This window comes from Felis catus, chromosome A2 (assembly GCF_018350175.1).
Source record: "Felis catus isolate Fca126 chromosome A2, F.catus_Fca126_mat1.0, whole genome shotgun sequence".
Classification (NCBI taxonomy): domain Eukaryota; kingdom Metazoa; phylum Chordata; class Mammalia; order Carnivora; family Felidae; genus Felis; species Felis catus.
Window position 1 is genome coordinate 126,145,430 of NC_058369.1, and position 22,872 is coordinate 126,168,301.

The 22,872-nt window shown below is 42.6% G+C and overlaps 1 long non-coding RNA gene across 1 annotated transcript; it reads right to left on the bottom strand.

Moving 5' to 3' along the window:
* Nucleotides 1-4,581: 4,581 nt before the first annotated feature.
* On the bottom strand, nt 4,582-22,487 carry LOC123383958. Its single transcript, XR_006594405.1, has 4 exons — nt 21,340-22,487; nt 15,449-15,706; nt 10,472-10,609; nt 4,582-10,382 (listed from the first exon to the last, which is right to left on the bottom strand). It is a non-coding gene; the product is annotated as an uncharacterized LOC123383958 (long non-coding RNA).
* Nucleotides 22,488-22,872: the final 385 nt, after the last annotated feature.

Here is a 22,872-nt window from a genome sequence, read left to right on the forward strand (position 1 = left end):
TGCTTGGGATTCTCTCTCTCTCTCTCTCTCTCTCTCTCTCTCTCTCTCTCTCTCTCTCTCTCTCTCTCTCTGCCCCTCCTCTGCTCACTCTGTCTCTATCTCTGTCTCTAGTAAAGCTTTTTTTAAAATTCAAAAAAATAACTGAGATAAGAACACAGTAGAAAGGTGAACAGCATTAGAAACACACTGGGACTAACCTGAGACTTCTTCACTGACATATTAATGAAAACAATTAAAAAGAGAATAACTTTCTGTGAAAATGTGATTTAGTATTATATCCACATTCCACGTCAAGTTCTCTTAAATATCATCAGATACACACATTCTACAGCTTGGCAAATAAGAGTATAGTAGAAAGAGCACAGATTTTGGAGCCAGAGAGACTTGGATATAAACTCCAGCCCCATCTCTTCCTATGTGATTTAGACAACTTCCATTATCTCTCTGTACTTTTCTTTCCTCACCTGCAAAATGGGCATAACAAAATATCACAATGGCATATAGTTATAGAATAGAAAGTCATAATTTGAAAAAGCATACTGATGTCTCAAGATATCTATAGTTTATTTTGAAATGTTTTAAAACATTTCAACTTGGCTAGGCTGAACTGTGCCTCGCAGAATTCTCAGAAATATTCCTGGTTAGGGTGCAAAGGACGTGTGAGATTTGGAGGGTGAAAATAAAGCATCTGCCATTTTTATTTTTATGCTCAGAGTAATATGAGAGGAAAATCCAAGTAGAAGCGAACAGAACTGCTGCTAGCCTCCTCTCTTTCCAGGAGGGATTGTAGAGATCAGTGCCACCATAGCGCACGCGAAAGATGCAGAGGTAGTGATTCCTACCGCATTGCCATTCAACTTGCTGATTTGGCTGATTTGGCCTGTGCAGGAGACAGAAGGACCATGGAATACCATCAACTTAATCAGATGGTCACTCTGGCTGCAGGTGCTATTCCAAAAACAGCATCATTGCCAAAGCAAATCAACAAATCCCTTAACTCCTGATATGCCATTATTGATCTGGAAAGTGCTTTTTTCTATTTACCTGTTAATAAAGGCCATCAAGAGTAGTTTGCTTTCAGCTGAAAAGGCCAGTAATTTTCCTTCCCTATCCTATTTCAAGGGTATAATAACTCCCAAACCCTAGTCTGTAGGAATCTCGATCCTCTTTTCCACTCTGCAGAACATCATCCTGGTTCATTGCACTGATGGCATGTTGACTGGATCTGGTGAGAAGTAGTGACCATTCTAGACCTGTTATTAAGATACTTACATGCCAGAAGGTAGAAAATAAATCCCACTAAAATGCATGGGCTTCCTACCTTGATCAAAAATTGAGGGATGCAATGGTCTAGGGCATGTGGACATATCTCTTCCAAGGTGAAGGGCGCGTTGTTGCATCTGGCCCCTCCTACCACTAAGGAAAGACACAATCCTCTAATGAGCCTCTTTGTACTTTGGAGACGATTTATACCTCATTTAGGGACATTAACTCCATCACATTTACCCAGTGATACAAAAAGTTCCCAGTGTTGAGTGAAGGCCCAGACAAGAGGAGGGTCCCCAGTAAGTCCAGGCTGCCATGCAGGCTGCTCACTTACGGCACAGTACCGATAAGCATGGACAGTGCTTGAAGTGTCAGCAAATAGGGATTCCGTGTGGAACATTTGGCAAATCTCCATAGATAATCATAGTGCATACCCCAAGGATTTTGGAGCAAAGCCACAGATTCTCTGCAAGTAACTACTCTCCTTTGGAGAAACAGCTTATAGACATCTATTGGGCCTTTATAGAGATGGTTGATCAGGGGCCACCAAGTCACCATGTGTCCTGAGCTGCCTATCGTGTCTTTGGTCCTGTCTGACCCACAAACCATCGAGTTGGGAATGCACTACAGCACCCCATCATCAGATGGAAGAGGTATATTTATTTGAGATCGAACTCCTAAAGTAACTAGTGTGTTCCATGGGGAAGTACAGTCCCTACTCCTGCTACATTGCCTTCTCTCACTCAGCCCACCTATGTGGCCTCATGGGAGTTCTCTATGACCAGCTAACTGACATGGTTGAAAGTCAGGATGGTTTTGCAGGTGGCTCAGCATGACATCTAGGTACCACCCCGAAGTGGACTGCAGCACTCCAGCCCCACTTTGAGATAGCCCTGGAAGACAATGCAAAGGGAAATCTTTCCAGTAGGCAGAAAGATGAGCAGTGCACCTGTTCATCTTGCCTTGGATTGATGGCCAGAGGCACTGATCTACACCAATCAATGGGTCTTCTTCAACTCAGTATGGCTTTCCTGCATACGGCTTCTGGCAGCTAATTCTGGAGGCTGGTACTCCGTAGAGGGGACTCAATGTTCCCACACTCCCTTTTATCAAAGCTGATGTTGTCAATGGGTTTAGATTTTTCCTGAATCAATGGGGCAAATTTTGTGCCAGCAAAATTCTGTCTCCTGCTTAACATAAAGCCAGCTTTTGGCTGAATAGAAATTTCTGAATGATTTCCAAATAAAAGCAAGGGATGTGTGAAAAATCTGACCATGGCTGCACATGACACTGACTCCCAGAGATTTGGAGGAAGTCAGAGTCTGGCCTCAGGTCACCAGATATCATAATCATCTCCCCGTTTACCTTACTGAAGACAGCCTCCAAAGAGAGACTCACAGAGGGTCATGGCCCCACATAGCTCTCAATCCCAGCCCCAAGAGCTCCCCTATAGCCAAGGTTCCACCAGGCCACATCCCAGAACACACCACAGAGGAACACACCACTGTTTTGCCTGGAGCCCAAACCAGCACCTGAGAATGAATGCAGAACTTTGGGGCACTGGAAGAGGGGAGAATAAGTCAAAAAAGAAACCACACACAATGTTTGTTAAAAAAATTTTTTTTTGTCAAACAGCACCAAAGTAAATACCCATGTACCTATTTCTTATATTCAATAATGTTATTGTTTTGCTGTTTTGTCATTCTCCTTTGTCTCTCTCTCTCTCTCTGCCTCTCTGTCTCTCTCAATCTGTGTGTGTGTTTGTGTGTGTGTGTGTGTGTGTGTGTGTGTGTGAGTGTGTTTAGAAACTCATGATGGAATAGAAAAGAGAAAGAGCTTTTGGGAGAACAATAAATTTTGCAAAACTCTGTCCTTAACCTTTCTAGTCTTATAAATCCAATTGCTGACTCAGCTCTCCACTGGTTGTCTTACAAGCATTCCAAATGTAACAGAAATCTTGATTCATCATTTCCTACCCCAGACCTGCTCCACCCCTATCTTCCTCATCCTAGGAAACGACACCACCATCCACTCATTGTTCAGCATGAAAACTCTGGAATCAACCTTGATTCCCTCTACAATGGGACCCTTTACAAAAAGAAGGCTTAGAGGGAAGACTCAAAACAGAAGGGACCATGATAGCACGAGAGTTATGAATATGGAGGATCCTGGGTTCACTGCTGGCTACCCAGCTCATGAGGTCTGTGAATGTGGGCAAGATACCAACTGCTCCAACCTTCAGGTTTAAAATATCAAGATCACAACAGTGTCTACGACTCCACAGTTGCTGTGAGAATTAATGACCTCAGTGTGGCAGCTGTCCAAGGCCAGCTCACCTAGGGCACTAGAGAGTAAGCCTGTTTCTGGTTCATGGTCTCCTCCATGCAGTGATGGTGGAAAGACAGAATGAGCTACATGACTTTTCACCTACAATCAGCTGAGCAGCATCAGCGGGAGAAGACTCCTACCATAATTACACTTGGATTTACATGCTTTTACCAAACCAAATCCTTTTCTTTGTTTATTCCCTCTTCTAACTATACACATTTCAAACCAGAGCCCCTCTGGGGGTGGGGTACATGGTGCTGCCTCCTTCCATGCTCACACTAGGCTTTGATACCCACCTCTCTGTGTCATGCAGCCACTATGATATGGACCCTACTTTATGTTCTTTGCCCGTCTTACTTGGAGCCTGTGATGTCTCCTCAGTGGATGTGACTTAATAGTTTGCTTAATAAAATGAGTATTTTCAGATGATAAATCCAAAATTATAATAACTTCTGGCATTAGTAAGAAGTTTTCCACCATGCTAGAAATATGTGTTCTAATTAAGTATCAGAAGCAGATGTATTATCATTTCAGGACCAAGTGTTTCATGCTATTTCACTCACTGATGAAGCATATGAATGATATGAAATGAATGGTGAATGATAGGAAAAATTTTTAAGATAAACCAAATATAACATATACATTGTGGAATGCCTGGGTGGCTCAGTCGGTTAAGCATCTGACTTTGGCTCAGGTCATGATCTTGTGGTCCGTGAGTTCAAGCCCCACATCAGGCTCTGTGCTGACAGCTCGGAGCCTGGAGCCCGTTTCGGATTCTGTGTCTCCCTCTCTCTCTCTGCACTGCCCCTGCTCACACTCTCTCTCTCTCTCCCTCCCTCTCTAAAATAAATGAAACATTTTTTTAAAAAATTAAAAATATACACATTGTTTAAAAATACATCAATAGGGTAATTATATTTAAAGCACTGTTAAAAATATATTTATCATTTATATATATATATAAATACAATCATGAAGGGTTATTAATACATTGTAAAATGTTATATGAATAATTCATAAAATGAGTAAAACTAGAAGTAGGTTTTTATTATTCAATAAGGTCCGTGCCCCTTACAATATTACTTTTATGTACATATTATCTCTACTCTGAAAGACCAAGAAACCTTGTTAAGTTTCCTAGCTAAGGGGCAATTTATGCTAAGGTAAAAGCCCCTTAATTTACCAACAATTGGTACAACAATTTAAATACAATTGGAGAAATAGAAAGGTCTATAATTAGACTAAAAAAAAAAGAAGCATGACTTGGATCCCTAGAGCAGACCCACCTGGACTTTGGGGCATGTTTTCCTAGCCTGGGATTAGTCATCTGGCCCTGACTTTACAGCTTATTACAAAGACTAATTTTGTCTTTCATAATTGCCTGTATCCCACTTGACTGGCGCATTCTGTACAGAGACAAAAATGCACCCTGTCAGGTCAGATCATTCAGCAATGAATCCTGCAATAAAAGGAACAAGAGGTACTAATTTGCCTAAGTACAAATAGTGTTTTCCGGACAATCTCTCGACAAGCAGAATCGAAATAATGGTGAAAATCTCAGTATTGTGAATTAATGTCCTATGGCCTCATTTTATCCACCCTTGACCAGAATGAGAATTTCGAAAAATAAATCTCTGAAAGTCCACAGCCGGCACTAACAGAAAGACCATGAGGTCCTACTGAAGATAAACGATTTCACAGAACGCCACCATCAGATGAGGTCATGCTGGGATCATGTCAGTGAGATAAAAGTGAGACTCCTTTGAAATTTTTTCTGCGTGCAGACAAAAACAAGGATACTGGCAAAACCATGAAAATAATCAAATATCTCCCTCCCTCAGCTACCATGAGTGACCACTGCCTTTTTGCCAATTTCATCTACGGCTTCACTCCATTTCTCCCACCTCCTAGATAAAAAGCATTAAGTTACCCAAGCATAGATTTAATTGTGCTTCCTTACAGTATCCAATCCAGAAGAGAACTTGGCTTCTTTAAACACTCCACGAAATCACCTAACACAGGCTTACATCCTGAGTCGCTTCGTGGTGTGGTCTGCTTTGCTGAAGCAAGCAACAGGCAAATCTGTTCCACTACAGATGTGCTCTCAGGGAACTCTGGCTCTGGACAGCGTTAACATCAAGAGCTACACTGAGTCCTCCAACCCAAAAATAATCCAAAGACAGGGGAAACAGAAGAAATTAGAAACAGAAAGAGCAATGATCACTCACTAGATACGTGTCAGAAGGAATTTGCACAAGGTTGTCTTTATTTGACACACCAACTCTGTGAGTTTTTTCCTTCCCTGACAGCCTCTGAGCAATCCCTCAGCAGGCCTTGTTAGCTGCACCTCACAGGACGTCCCAAACCTGACCCTTCCTCACCTCCACTGCATATACCAAGCCCAGCCATCCTCAGGCACCACCTGCTCTATTGCCCCAGCCCGTGGACCTCAGCTGTGGCCCCAGCCCCCTCCCACAGTCCCTTTGTCTCACCACAGCCAGGAGGCACTTTACAAACAGGAAATATATATGTATACACAATACTGAGTTTATGAAAAAGTGTTCAGTATCAACAAGCAACTCCACATTTTCAAATTAAAGTAACATGTTGCTCACAGGGTAGTGCTTGGCACAGAGTGACTCCGCAATGAATATTTATTATATACGGGAGAAGCGATTTTTCATCTAACAATTGGCAAAGATTTAAAAATAGAAATTCACAGTACTGGCAAGGGCTCACAGAAGTAGCACTCCACACACTTCTGGAGAGATTGTGCATTTTATTAGAACAATTGTCTCAAAAGTCTCAAACGTCCATACACTTTGAGAAAGGACTTTCATATTTAAGCTTTTGAGTTACGGATTTAATTAAGGACGTGCACAAAGCTGTATTTATATTCAGTAGTCCAGGCATTTTAACTGGCATTTTTTAACCTTACATGTCCAAGAATGGATATTTTTTAGGTTATAAAAATTCATCATGAAATTAAAAGATGTTTTTCTGTATTCATTCCCTATTGCTGCCATAATCGTTTACCACAAACTGTGGCCTAAAACGCACAAACTTATGATCTTAAGTAAATGGAGGATAGAAGTCAGAAGTGGATCTCACTGGACCAAAATCAAGATGTCAGCAGGGCTGTGTTCCATCTTGAGACTCTAGGAAAAAATCCACTTCCTTGTCTTTTCTAGCTTCTACAGAGTCCAACACGTAAGATACCTACCTACATTTCTACATTTCTTGACTCATGGCCTCTCCCCCCATCGTCAAAGCCAATAGCTCATCATTTTCAAATCTCTCTCCGGTTCCCACCTCCTTCTCTGCCTCCCTCTTCCTTTTAAGAGTGTATCAAGCTCACTTCCATAACCCAGAATAACGTCCTAATTTTAAGGTCAGCTGATTGGCAACTTAATTCTTTCTGCAACCTTAATTCTCCCTTGCTATGTAACATAACATAGTCAGAGGTTCTGGCGATTCAGCAGTGGACATTTTTGGAGAGCCACTATTCTGCCTACCACAGGGGGTAAGAAAATTTTGATCTCACTTCTAAGCAAATGATGACCCTTCCAACCTACAGGTTGGTTTTCAAACTTGAAAAGAAGTCTGGAATCTGCAGCCTCAGACTGCAGACAAGGAAGAAGACTTCTCAGCATGCAGTGTATCTTCTTGATGACCATAGTCATGGTGGCTGGGAATCAGCATTGCTCTTGTTGCTTGAAATCTAAATATTCAGGCAACTAAGGTGGCCTGACCAGAGACCTGGTGGGTATTTGATCCTCAGCCTGTAGGTTCAGTCTACCCGAAGCAATCAGGAGAGGAAGAAGTTCAGAAGTTGAGTTCCTAGGCCATCTGAGAGTCAAAACTGAGGAAACAAAACTCAAACACAAAATCCATGCAGCAAAAGTCGGGTTGATGCCGTGAGGCCAAGCCAGTGGCAGAAGCCAAGTATACCTGGGATGGAACTGGAATTTAGTATCCAAAAAATGGGCACATTCAGCCCACTGTGCGCCTACTTGCCAACTGCTGTCATGGTGTTTTGGCAGGTCAGCCTGGCTTAACCTTTAGTGCAAGTTTGGCTGACATCATTTTTCGCAGGGCAGAAATGAAAACGGCACCATTGTTTTGGTTAATTTTCCTTTTTCTCCCACAGATTAAAGAACCTCAGAGTTAGAAGATGGAACTTTGGCCCCATGCCTCATAGTAATCCTCAAGTGAAAGTAGCATTTAGAGCCCCTGGCAGAGTCCTCCTCCCCCAGGACTTCTGCAAGTGACTCACTTACAGTGCATACAAACAAAAGGGACATGAGATGGAAACCAGCATCTAATGCACACCACTCACACATTTCCAAAGAATCCATATCGCACTGATCCCCTTTCCATCCAGGTATCACCATGCATTTTCTTTCTGGCAATAATGGAATGACATTGGTGAAGGAAACAAGCGTGAAGCTTCTAGCTTATTCTGTTGTGGTTCAGAGAAAAGAGATTTTGTGTTCAGCCCTCTGACTATCTGACTAATGTGTTCCCTTGATTTGAATGAATAAAGAAGGGGGGGGGGGGAACTACAGCTAACTTCATACTAAAACACAAAAAGTGGGAAGGATTGTATGGGGTAGAGATGAAGGAAGAAAGGCAGCTCAGCTAATTCGATCTTTCCCAAACAAAGGATCAAGAAAACAAAAGCCCAAATCTTTACTGTAAACTACTGGGTACCAGAATCCTAAAATTCTTAGGACTTTTGCAGCAAGTTACTAATAAGCGAAAAGAAACCAGGTCAGTGTAGAACAGTCTTGAGACTCCATCACAAACACTGGTCTCCCTTCCCATACCGTCTGTTGTGACTGGCTGGTGGGAAAACAAATTCTCTCCTTTTGGCTGTGAACTAAGCTGACAAAAGAAACATTTCCTTCTATCCCGGCCTCTGCTTTGTCCCAGTGCTCAGGCTCAGGGCCCTGGGGCCAAGCTCAGGGGTGAGACTTCTCTTCACCGCATGAAGGAAGCAGTGTTGAAAGCAAAGTATTTGATTTCAAGAGAGGAAGGCCTGTTCTCAAGGCCCAAACATTTAACTGCAAAATGTGTAAATGGTGCCATGGAATTCTGGCTGTGGTATGTGTCAAGAGAAGAAGGCAACATGCCATCTTGCCACTCTATGTGACACAGAGGTACAGAGAGGCTGAGATAGATAAACACATACACAAGGTTGTTCGTTGTGATATTAAAATAAGGGAGCCGCTCAGAGAATTTCCCTGCTGTTGAAAAATTAGAACCACCATTGTATAAAAGCCATGGACATTTTGGCTTGATATCATCATCAACTAAGCAGCAGTTATAATAATTTGTTGCTGGAAATGCATAAAGATAAGGGAATATCTTGGTTTTCCATTTAACAGGTTTCTGAAAATGCAGAAAGAAGGGTTTTGTACGTGAAATCATATTAGGCATAGCCCTACTTAATTTTTTCTGTAGCACATATGACCTTCTAGTATTTAATCCACTTATCTGTTGCATTTATTGTTTATTGATTCTTTCCCTCCTATTGCAACGTGAAGATCTTTGCATCTGGCGGCTACAGCCACTGCTGTGGTTGTCGGCCCAGGACCCAGCTAACACCTCAACCCCAGGGCTTCCTACTCCACATCTGCATATTTACCACTCTACCCCCAAAAGCCTGGGGTGCTCAACTCTAACACTTCATTATCCTGAAGGTGGTACAGGGATATTTCGCCCCCAAACGGGGAGAAGATTATTCCTTTTACCAACCCTTCTCTGCAACTGTGATCCTTCATTGACATGATGTTACCCACACGGACGTGCCCTGATTTACTATTTCGACCTCAGAATTTTTCAACAACTAATGCTTATTGAGCACCTACTGTGTGCAAGATATTGTCCTGGGTGCTGGGGATACAAATAGACAAAACAGACAAAAACTTCTGAATTCATTCAACTTATATTTCTTAAGTACCCATTGAAATTGATCCCATATGCAATACCTCTCTATAAATTTACCCTATATGTCTAACTCCATGCTTACAATCAATCCCACATTAAAGTCTCAACCTGACACTAAGTTCTCATGTTTGCCTTTAACATAAGCAGACAACAGGACCTATAATACTCCAGATCTCTAGGGTTTTTGTTAAAGTATCTTACTTCACACTTAGCATAAATGAACAGGTGCTCGCCTCCCATAAAGCCCTGGGGAAGGAATCATTGAATGTGAATATCACAGATTACACAAACCTCATTTTTACTTCAGGGAGACTCTTCACACTCCCAAAGTAACCACCAAAAAGCCAACTTGAACTATTATTGAATTCTGGAATGTTTCCTAATCCTTTGAGAAAGCTCTGTCAATCTGCTTCCATCTGACCATACTGGTCCAGGATCCACCCATGCAGACACCCTTGCCCAGGCAAACCACTGGAGGTTTTTAGTTGGAGTGTCATTTATATGCCAAGTCAGAGTAACTATCTCGAAAATATTAGGAAAAGTCAATACTATGAAAAGCTTTCCCTTGTCTCATTCTTGAAATTCTTCTCCAGCTTAACCCAATTGCGTAAGTCACTTAGAGGCCTTTAAACAAAATGAAATCCTAATGACGTCTCTGCCATGAATAATTAATTGTTCATGTACAATCTTCTCAATAAAATCCATTCTCATTAGATTAGAGGTTTCCTCAAGATGTGTGGGTTCATTATGGACATTTTTACCTCCTTCTTGTATCTTTCTTTCTTTGTCCATCTGGCAGCCTTCCAAAGAGGAAGAATTGGAAGGCATCTGAAGACCTTTGAGAAGTGGTCAAATGTCTTACTATTTCAGAACATAGTGGCTTAACTGACAGAGTAAACAACAGATAGTGAAGGACTAAACTTACCACAGTACTGAAGGGTAGTTTGGCCTTTCGGTGGGAAAAGGAGGAGTAGGGAAGGCATGCTTAGCCATCTTCTTAGAAACTGACTTTTTCGTCCACGAGTCTTCTGCCTTCATGAGAAAACCTTAGCGACCGGAAAGCCTCGGGAAGAAAGAAACATAAGATCTTGTGATTTCTTTTCAGATTATGGAATGTAAGGTCATAAACACAATGGGAGAAACATTAGAGGTCATCTTCCACTCATTTGACAAAGTGCTGAATGCTGTCATCTGTTACAGTTCTAACCCCTGGACAATAGTGAACCTTGTCTCTATCCCCTTCACAACCCTGCCTTTCCATTCTTCCCTCCTTCAGCTTCACACACAGATGTGTTCAATTCTTCCAACTGTATTGCCGAATTAAGTCAGACTTATTAAATCTATGTTTGAATTTTTAAAACTACTCCAGGGCCGCCTGGGTAGCTCAGTCAGTTAAGCATCCAACACTTGATTTCAACTCAGGTCATAATCCCGTGATTCATGAGATCGAGCCCTGCATCTGTGCATTCAGCACAGAGCCTGCTTGGGATTTTCTCTCTCCCTCTCTCTCTGCCCCTCCCCCACTCACACATGCATGCACACATGGTGCTCTCTCTGAAAATAAATATTTAAATCAATACAAGTAAAACTACTCTAGAAGAAGAAAGGATCTCATCTCTAACTTGAAACACACTTTCTATTTTTCTCCTAAACACTGGATGAGGCCTAATTATCATTCCTGCTCATAGTCATGGTCTAAAAGAACACTTAGGCATAAAACAGACTTGGCAGATACTAGACACAGATTTTTCTTTCACAACTTTTTTACATAATTATATTCATCCGATAGACACGATTTCGTATTCTGTTCTGTCTTCTCTAGCGTGTCATACGCCATTTTTGAGGGTAACAACCACCGTTTAGAAAAGCTGCATAATATTCTGCTGGGCGGACACACTCTAACAAACCATACTCTTTTCTTCCCATTTTTCATTACTATCAATTATACTGCAATGAGCAATGTCTTTCTGTATAAAACTTTTCCACTATTTAGTATTATTTCTATAGGTCCAACTCTTAGAAGTATAACTACTGAATTAAAGGATAACATTTAGGTTGTTGAGATATATTGTGAAAAACTTTCCCAAAACACTACTCCAATGTATCCTCCTACATTTCCTATTAAAATTAACTTTCAATTTAAGGTGTGTCAACAGAAGAGGCAGACTTTAAATGTTTATTGTGAAAAGTATCTTCCATACAGAAAAATATATAACATACACAGTTTAAGGAATAATAATAAACACTTGTGTACCCATCACCCAGTGTAATAGAATATTTTGAAAACCTTAGAAGCCCCCTTCGTATATTGCAGCACCTACAGACATATCTCATAATCTCATTAGCTTAAAATACGTATACAGACACATACATTTATATTCCATTCACATCACAGCCTATGCAGCCTAAGAAACACTCTGATATAATTTTGGGGCATTTCCATCTTACAATTTTACCCTCTGAGATCTTTTTTTCTGCCTGTAGTCAAGTGTGACAAGTAAGAGAGAGGGCACAGAGAACTGACATCCACTTTTAACTGCCTTTCTCAAGAAATGACACATCTCTGCTTTCTTTGTGAGAACTGCCACATGCCCTCAACTTCACCATAAAGGAAGCTGGCAGACATGGTCTTTCTTTACACCCAAACGGTGCTGTCTGCTGCCTCTAGCTTCTGCAACAGCACCCTTCCCCAAGACAGAACCCCTTCCTGACTTTTGTTAATCACTCCCTTGCCTTTCTTTAGTGTTAAAAAAAAATTGCCTAGGAAGCACAAACCTAATTGTGTGAGGGAAACACAGAAAATCACATTCATTCCAGACAAACAGCTATTGTTGATGGAATTCTCAGATGCATTCCTCTGTCATCATTCTTTAAATTACTGCCTTCTATATGCAAAATCTATAAGGAAAGATGCAATTAATTTTCATGATGCCACATAGTGGCATCCATCGGTCCATCAGCAAAATTCCCTCATGAGAAAATTCTAACTGCAATCAAGGAAGCAAATATCTCCCAAGAGCTCCTGGGAGAAATAGCTGATTCTAGGGCTGGGGCAGGACATATACAAGATGAGCCTGGAGCACCTTGTTTTGCCAGGAAGGCATAAGGAAATGTTCAAAGGGAAAATCTCAGTGATGAGAGTAAGTCAAAGGGACACCGGAGCCAACTAAAAGCATTCCCAATGGCCAAAGCTGGAATAATATGAGCAACAAAATAAAGTAGTATTGGATTAAAACCCAATGTATAAGATAGGTAAAGATCCATGAGTCCAACTGATGTAAGTAAATGATTGGAAAAATAAATGGGAAAGAAGAGACAAATATTTCATGTAGAAGAACTCTAAATAATTTATGTAGATACTCATCTATAAAATGGTAGAGCAGACCCTACTATTTAAGTACAGGATGTACATGGTGACTTCCTTCCAAAGAGCAGAGTATGGAAAGGGAGTAACTCTACAGTGGAGAAATCTGACAAACACTGCCTCAACCAGGTGACCATGGTTAACATCAAGAGGGATAAGTCGTGTTGATAGTGTGTACTCTTGATGTGATGTGAGGAAAAGGGCAATTTACCTCTGTGCTCATCCCCCTAAACACACACAACCCTACTAAAATGAGAAAAACATCAGACAAGTCCTAAACGAGGGACATCCTAATAAACACCTGACCAGTACTCCTCCGACTGTCAAGGTCATCAAAAAGAAGCAAAGTCTGAGACACTGTCACAGCCTAGAGTAGTAGGTAGACATGAATAGAAAAGGGACATTAAATAACTATTAAGGAAATTTGAATCAAGTATGGACTTAGTTGATAACGACGTATCAGTATTGGCTTCTTAACTGCAATAAATATACCACACTAGTGTCAGCTGTTAATAACGGGGGAAACTGGGTACAAGCTGTATGGGAACTCTCTGAACTATTGTTGCAATTTTTTTTCTATAAATCTAAAATTTCTAAAATTACAAGTTTATTCTTTCAAGTTAAAGAAGTTCAACAAAAATATCAACAGAAACATCAAACAATTGAGGCCGCTTTTATCTATACGTTTGAGCTTTAGACGGTAATAATTAAACCCCTGTAATAAAAGATGAGGACTAAAGAAAAGTTTCTCCCAAGACAGCTGCTAAATAAGTCATGCATCATAGATTGTTATCTCATTACCAAAAACGGTGGTCTTATTGGTGGATTTTCTGTGAATTTACCCAAAGTAGTGGCTGTCAGATTCAACCACCAAGAGCCAACTCTGAACATAGAAAGTGGGACACCAGCGCTTACTTAACTCCTTTGGGAACCACTCCTCTCTCTGGCGCCACCTAGTGCACATTAGAGTCACCTGCACAAGTGGTTATTACTCTTGGAAATGTTCTGTATGTTTGAAATGTTCCGTAATAATATTAGGTCGTGTTTTGCTAAATTTTTTTCCACTAAACTTTCAATTTTGAAATAATTGCAGACAACAAGTTGCAAAAACCGTGCACCCTTCACCCAGCTTCCCAAAACGTTAACATTTTACATAGCCATAGGACAATGATCAAAACCAAGAAACTAATAGCAATGCTATTAACTAATCTACAGACTATCTTCAAATGTCACTAGCTGTCCACTAATGTCCTTTCTCTGGTCCAGGGACCACACACTGCATTTTTACCATGTCTCCAATCTGGGGCAATTCCTCAGTCTTTGTCTTTCAAATCCTTAACATTTTTGAACGGTCAAAGTAAAACAGGTAAACTATGGAGTTTATGGCAATCTCCCCAAAACAGTTTTATTGAAGGTAGCCCTTCAGATAACTGCCAGCGAATCAGGGAAGAGCCGTGATATGGGTTCTTAGCCGAGATGACTCTGTCATCTCTAGCAAGACCCCAGAAGCAATAGGAGGATAGGGAAGTGGCCGACAGGAGCAGGACTGTACCACACCAGGATTACAGAAAAACCAAGCTTTTATTTATTTTTTGTTTGTTTTTAATGTTTATTTATTTTTGAGAGAGACAGGGCACGAGTCGGGGAGCGGCAGAGAGAGAGAGAGAGGGAGAGACACACAATCCGAAGCAGCCTCCAGGTTCTGAGCTGTCAGCACAGAGCCCGTTGAGGGGGCTCAAAGTCGTGGACTGCGAGATCATGACCTGAGCCAAAGTTGATGCTTAACCAACTGAGCCACCCAGGCGCCCCAGACAAACCAGGTTTTTAAATCTAAGGTCCCCTGAGCATCTACCATAGTACCAAGTTCCTAGAAACCAGGAAACCTCACCTCATTTGCAGGAACTTCTGAGGTAAGGGGCCCCAGTGTTGATAAGTCCACTCAGCCGAGCTTGGTGAAGGAGTTCAACACCAAGCTGTGAGACAGACCCAGGCCGTCAGTACAGTGCACCCTGGAGCTGGCAGGGGTCCCAGTCTGCAGCCTTCCCAGAGTTTAGCATCAAAGACTCTCTGGGCCAGGAGAGGGGTTCCTCTCTTGCATGCTTCCACATGCTACTGTAAAGTAGCATCCTGCCCTCCCCTGGGGCACCCAAACTCTGAGGAACCTAACTCTAGGACTCACCGCCATAGAGATATGTGGTGTCACAGCACCATCTAGTGCCGATGTAAGAAAGTGCACTAATGCTGCCCCTGCCTCTCTAGTCACCGTTACTGGGGGGCCATAACACAAGGTATTTAGCAGAGGTTGACAACCTTGAAGAAGCAACATGACAAGATTTCATGAGTTTACTAATTTCATACTATGACAAGCCAGTGAGGTTTGTTAGGAAGAGAGACTTTGGATCAGATGGACCAGGAGAGAATCCCTTCTCTGTTCTTATTCAATGTGACTTGTTCAGTCTCTGAACATCCCTGAACTTCCTTTCCCTCGTATTTAAAATGAGGCTAATAATAGTTACATTTAAGATTGTTATAACATACCTGGGTGAGCACTGGGTTCACATTAGGCCCCAATAGACACGTATTCCCTCTCACACTCCTCTAGCTCCTTGTGCATAATTTCCATGGCAACCAAGGTTGTCATTGAAATGGAAGAGGCAGTTCATGAGAGGTATGATAACATTTATCCAACAAGTCAGACACACTGTGAAATCCAGCAGCCACACTGCGGAGTGCTTAGAACAGAGACTCTGGCACACGCTCTTTCACAGCAGCTCTGCCAACTGCTGGGCTTTCCAGCTGTAAAATAGAAATGGTAATAAACACAACTGCGTCCTAGGCTTGTTGTGAGAATTAAATAAATGAATACCTGCAAGGCACTTAGGAGAGTAAACATTCGATGAGCGTGGTCAATTATTGATCACAGTTCTTAATGTTGTTGACTCAAAAATGCAGCGGTGGGGGTGGGGAGACTCAGGGCCAGCATTTATTTGATTTATGAAAAGAAAATGTTACATGTTAGGTTTCTTGTCCTTTTGAATGCTGCTACTCCATCCAGACTTGTGTTTTTCCCTAAACACACACACACACACACACACATGCACACACTCTGTCTTCAAATAGTTTGAGTCTAGAGCTTCTTGACTGTTGGCTTCCTGGGCCATGACCAAAGTGGGGGGGGGGCGGGGCTGGGCAGCCAACCTGGGCTTCATAAAGAGCCCAAATCCTTCAGCAAGCTGCGTATTCCTGGTAAAGGGGATCTTTTATCATTATGAAATATCCCTCTTATTCCAGCTATGCTTCTCACCTGAAAGTCCACTTTGGATACTAGATACACCAGCTTCCTGTTGGTTCATAATTGCGCGGAAAGACTCTTTCCGCCCTTTTACTTTTCAACCTTCCCATATCCTCACAAAGTATGTTGTTTTTAAGTCTCACAGAATTGGGCTTCATTTTTTATCCAGGCTGGCAATATTGTCTTTAATTGTGATATTTAGTCCATTTATGCTTGACGCAGATAGTGATGCATTCAGGTTTAAATCTATCTCCTTACTGTTTTCTCTATTGGCTCCCATGCTGTGCTCCTTTTTTCTCCTTTCTTGCCTTCTTTTGAATTTTTGAATTTCATATTCCCCTTCTATTCTCATGTTTAACATTTTTATTATTCTTTTAGCAAATACTGTACAAATGAAATGTGTACCCTGCTTTATTTCTAATATAAATTAGTGCCTTCACCATTTCCATTTCTAAGACAATTTAAGGACCTCAAAATATCCAATTCCACTTACCTCCCGTCAGACTATAGGCTACTTACTCTGTCATATTTTAGTTCATTATACATGTACGACCCCATAAAGCATCAAATTACTGTTTTATGGCATTACCTTTTTAGATTTATACATATATGTATCTTTCCTTTGCTTTTCAATTCCTTTCTGCACCTCCAAGTGATCTGTGATCATTTCCCTTATGTTCAAACACCCATTGGTAATTTTGGTACTTTCAAATGGTGACAAAGTCTGTTTTCACTTGCCTGAAAATGTCTCCTGAGGGATATTTTTTTTTTAATTTTTTTTCAACGTTTATTTATTTTTGGGACAGAGAGAGACAGAGCATGAACGGGGGAGGGGCAGAGAGAGAGGGAGACACAGAATCGGAAACAGGCTCCAGGCTCTGAGCCATCAGCCCAGAGCCCGACGCGGGGCTCGAACTCCCGGACCGCGAGATCGTGACCTGGCTGAAGTCGGACGCTTAACCGACTGCGCCACCCAGGCGCCCCATCCTGAGGGATATTTTTGGCGCATATAGGCTCCGGGGTTGGCTACTTTTTTTTTTTAAGTTCTTTGAAAATATCATCTATTAGGCTTACTTACTATTGCTTCTTTGAAAGTTTTCCTCTGGCTACTTTTAAAACTGGTCTGTTTTTCAGCTGTTTTACTAGGAAGTAATTGGTGTGATTTTCTTTACATTTATCTTGCTTGGAGGTCAATAGCATTTCTTATATCTGTGGCTGAATATCTTTCATCAATTTTGGAAAATTCTTAGCCACTGTCCCTTCAAGTATTGTGTCTGCTCTATTCTTCCCCTTGTTCTCTCTCCATCAGTCACGATATTTGCTTACCTTTCAGTTCACCAATTATCTCTTAAACTGTGACCATCAAAGCCATCTCCTGGTTTTTAAATTTCAGCTATATTATGTTTCAATTCTAGAATTTCCTTTTTATTTTTACTTTTTTTAATGTTTATTTATTTTTGAGACACAGAGAGAGACAGAAACAGAGTGTGAGTCGAGGAGGGGCAGAGAGAAGAAGACAGAACTCAAAGCAGGCTCCAAGGTCTGGGCTGTCAGCACAAGAACCCACGTGGGGCTCGAACTCATGAACTGCGAGATCATGACCTGAGCCGAAGTCAGATGCTTAACCGACTGAGCCACCCAGGTGCTCCAAGAATTTCCTTTTTATATGATTTCCAGGTCTCTGCTGAAATATCTCCATCTTGTCATTTAAACCCTTGAACATTTTTTAATTTATTTTTAAATGTTTTTAGTTGAGTTTAGTTGGCACACGATGTTACATCAGTTTCAGGTGTACAAAATAGTGATTCAACCGCTCTATACATTATGCCCTGCTCACCTCACCTCAAGTGGAGCTACCATCTGTCACCATACACCGCTATTGCAATATCAGTGACTATTTTCCCTATGCTATACCTTTCATCCTCATGATGTATTCATTCCATAAGTGGAAGCCTGTAACTCCCACTCCCCTTCATCCATTTTGCCCATGCCTGCCCCCTCTACTCTGGCAACCATCAGTTTGTCCTCTGTATTTATAGGTCTGATTCTGCTCTTTGTTTATTCATGGTTTTTTTTTTTTTTAGATTCCACATATGAGGGAAATCATATGACTTATTTCACTTAGCATAATACCCTCCAGGTCCATCCATGTTGTCACAAATGGCAAGATCTCATCCTTTTTATGGCTGTTTAATATTCCTGTAGGGGGTGTGTGTGTGTGTGTGTGTGTGTGTGTGTGTGTGTGTTCCATATTCTTTTGTCTATCAAAGGACACTTAGGTTGCTTCCTATCTTGGCTATTATAAATAATGTTGTGTATAGGGGTGCATATATTTTCAAATTAGTGTTTCCATTTTCTTTGGATACTCAATAGTGCAATTATTGGATCATTTGGTATTTCTTCTTTAATTTTTTAAGGAAGGCTCCACAGTCTTCCACAGTAGCTGCACCAATTTGCATTCCCCACCAATAGTGTACCAGAGTTCCTTTTTCTCCACATCCTCACCAACAGTTGGTGTTTCTTGTGTTTTTCTATTTTAGCCATCCTGACAGGTGTGAGGTGATATTTCAGTGTCGTTTTGATTTGCATTTCCCTGATGATGAGTGATGTTGAACATCTTTTCATGTGTCTGTTTGCCATCTGGATGTCTTCTTTGGAAATATGTCTATTCGAGTCCTCTACCCATTTTTTAACTGGATTGTTTTTTTCATGTTGAATTGTATAAGTTCTTTATATATTTAAGATATTAACCCCTTATCAGATATATCATTTGCAAATATCTTCTCCACTTTAATAGATTTTCTTTCGTTTTATTGATGGTTTCCTTCCTAGGTTAAGGAAGTTTTCAGCTGTTATTCCTTCAAATAAGTTTTCTGCCCTTTTTTCTTTCTTCTACTCCTGGGACCTCCATAATGTGAACGCTTGTTCACTTGATGTTGTCTAGGAGACCTCTTAATCTATCCCCATGTTTTTATTCTTTTTTTTCTTTTTGATGTTTAGCCTGAGTGATTTTCATTACTGTGTCTTCCAGATTGCTGATATGTTCTTCCACATCTGTTAATCTGCTATTGATTTCCTCCAGTGTATTTTTTATTTCAGTTTTGTATTCTTCAACTTTGGTTCTTTTTTACATTTTGTATCTCTCTAGGGAAAGTCTCACTGAGTTCTTCCACTCTTCTCTCCAGCCCAGTAAGCATCTTTACAATCATTACTTTAAATTCTTTATCAGGCATATTGCTTATCTCTGTTTCATTTAGTTCTTTTTTCTGAGGTTTTGTCTTGTTCTTTCTTTTGGAGCATATTCTTATGTCTCCCCATTTTGCTTGACTTTCTGTGCTCGTTTCTGTGGATAAGGCAGAACAGCTACTTCTCCTAAACTTGAAGGAACGGTGTTGGGTGTGGCCATCCCCTATGTAGACTGTGTGTGCTTGGTGACTTTTGTTGGCTGGCTGAAGCCATGGCTGGCACGGGCTAGGGGCCCCAGGGCTTTCCACATAGCAGGTGCCCTGGAAGAGCAGCTAAGGCTAAAGTGGGTACAAGCCAGGGTGTCCTGAAGCTGTACACACAGAGGGCACCTTGGCAGGATAACTGAAGCTGAAGTGGGTGTTATCTGGGGTGCCCTGGCAGGATGGCTGGAACAGAGCCAGGGCAGTCGGGAGGTCCCAGGGCTTTCTACACAGTGGGAACCCTGCTGGAAAAACAGCTAAAGCTGAAGTGGGTGCAGGCAGGGGAGGGGGTCCTGGAGTTCTAAGTGCTGAGGGCACCCTGGTGGGAGAACTGAAGCTAAAGCAGGTGCAAGCCAGGTGCTCTGGGGCACTCTGTGCAGGGGTCACCCTGGTGGGGCAGCTGGAGCTGAGGCAGTGTACAGACTGGGAGATCCCTGGGCCTTCTGCACAGAGGGTGCCTCAGGAAAATAGCTAAAACTGAAGTGGGTACAAGCCAGGGGGATCCAGGGCTCTATGCACAGTGGGCACTTTGGCAGAATAGCTGAAGCTGATATGAGGGTAAACTGGGGAATTCCAGGACTCTTCACACACAGGTGGCCTGGAGCCAAGGCAGGGCACAGGCCAGAGGGTCACGGGACACTAAGCTCAGGGGAAGCCCTGACAGGACAGCTAAGTCTACAGTGGGCACAGGCCAACGTGCCTGTGTTTGCACAGGCTCTCTGTGCAAATTGTGCCCTGGCAAGACAGCCGAAGTGGTTACAAAGGGGTTGTTCCACTGCTCTCCACACTGACGGTGACCTGATGAGACAGCTAATGCCGAATTAGGTGCAAGCAGGATGTCCCAGGGCGTCCCAGGGTGCTCGGCTCAGGGGGTACCCTGGCCTGATGACTGGAGCCAAGGCCAGTGCAGGTGGGGGTGTTCTGGGGTGCTCTGCACAGGGGGCGCCCAGGAGAGGTGGCTGGAATTGACATGGGTGTGAGCCGGGAGGGAGGTTCTCGCCGCTAGAGGGCACCCTGGCAGGGCGGCTGGATCTGAAGGGTCCCGAACGCTCTACACAGGGGGTGCTCTAACAAGCCAGCTGAAGTCGAAGTGGTGTGCGGTGGAGTATTCTGGGGTGGCCAGCACCTCTGTTATCTCGGCAAGGAGGCTGGGGCTGTAGTGGGCGCTACTCAGGGGCGCCCCGGTGCGCAGCGCCCTGGGGCCACCTTGGAGGAAGGCTGAGGCTGGTGTGGGCTGGGGCCCGGGGCTCACGGAGGCGGCAGGCCCATCAGGGCGCCCAGCCTGTGCGCACCGGGCTGCATTTTCAAGGTGGGGGAGGGAAGGCTGACCCGGAGGACAGCCCCTCCCATCCGAGCACTCCAGCAGCTCCCCCCACCGGTTGGCGGCATTCAACGACTGACTTTTTTCTACTAGTCGCTTTTTTTTTCCCAATATAATTTATCGTCAAGTTAGCTAACTTACAGTGTATACAGTGTGCTCTTGGCTTCGAGAGTAGATTCCCATGATTCATCGTTTACATACCGCACCCAGGGCTCATCCCAACAAGTGCCCGACACCCCATCAGCTAGTTGCTCTTTTAAAACCAGGCTTTTTTCCCCGTGAGGAAGGACAGAGGGCTCTGCTCCCAGTCGGTCAGTACTAGCCCTCCCCACCGTGGTCCCAGGCGTGGGCCTGGGGTCTCCCGCGTTACCTTGTCTCCATCTCTCCTGCTGTTCTCTTTGGCCTTCTATCTTTTGTTGTGCAGGGGCTGTTCAGGTGGTCCTCGGTTCTTCCTCTGAAGGAATTGCTCACTAAATAGGTGTCATTTGGCATGTTCCCCGGAGCGCTTGGCGAGTTCAGGGTCCTTGCACGCCGCCATCTTGGGAGGGAAGCTGTGATTCCTTGAGCAATTTTATTTGGAGAGAGGCGGGTGGGCAGAGACAGAGAATCCCAAGCAGGCAGGGCGCTGTTAGCACAGAACTGGGCGCCCGGCTCAATCTCTCCAAAACCGAGATCATGGCCCGAGCCCAAAATCAAAAGTGGGATGCTTAACCCACTAAGCCACCCAGACGCCTCAAATTTCTTGGGCATTTTAACCATAGCTATTGTTAAGTTCAGATAATGCTAAATATCTGAATTTTCTGAGGGTCTGTTTCTATTTACTTTCTCACTTTAGTCAAATCCTGTTTTTTCTATTCCTAGTTATTTTTTATTAATTCCTACTTACTTTTTATTGTATTCCTAGTTTATATTGTATTCTACTTTAAAGTATCCTACTTTTTATTGTATTCCTATTTTTTATTAATGAACAGATTTCAAAAACAACTATTAAAAAATTTGGGAAACTGCATAATGTTATCCTCCTTGGGTGGGGATTTATTTTAGCTTCTGGCTGTTACTAGGTTTGGTGCAAATTGCCTCATTCATTTAGGGGCTGAAGTGATTTGAGACTAGGCTTCAGTCCCTGTGAGAACAGGCCCGTTTCCATTTTGTGTACTCAAGGGGTAGGTAGCCCTTTTGGGTCCTGACAGAAAGCTGGGGTATTTAAAAAGCGTTTCCACTCAGATCATCCTGGACTCTAATTTTTGTTACCTATGGGTCTTCCAAAAATTCTGCACAGCTTCCCAGTCACTACCCTTGAATGAACAAGTGCTTTGAGGTGGGGAAAAATGGCACCCAATTTAGATCACATGTGTCTGCTTTCTTGGTAGTTCTCTGATGTCTTAATAGATAACACATGTTCTGACTTTTCTAGTTTTCTCAGCAGAAGGGTGGTGCAAAACAAGCTAATCACCTATTGCTGGAAGCTGAACTCTCCACATGCCTTACTTGAATAATTAACTTTAAAGAGTTCATGTTCTAGGGGCACCTGGGTGGCTCAGTCAGTTGGGCGTCCGACTTCACCTCAGGTCATGATCTCGCAGTTGGGAGTTCGAGCCCTGCGTCAGGCTCTGTGCTGACAGAGCCTGGAGCCTGCTTTGGATTCTGTGCCTCCTTCTCACTCTACCCCTCCCCGACTTGTGCTCTATCAAAAATAAATAAATGTAAAAAAAAAATTCTTTTTTAAGAGTTCATGTTCTAAAGTAAAATAGACAAGTTCAAATCTTGATTCTGCCACTTACTAGCTCTACGTGACCTTACGTGAGCCATGCAACCTCTTTGACTCTTAGTGTCCTCATCTGGAAAACAGAAGTAACAGTAGCACCTACCTTGAGTTGTTTTAAGGATTGGTTTTTTTAGATGC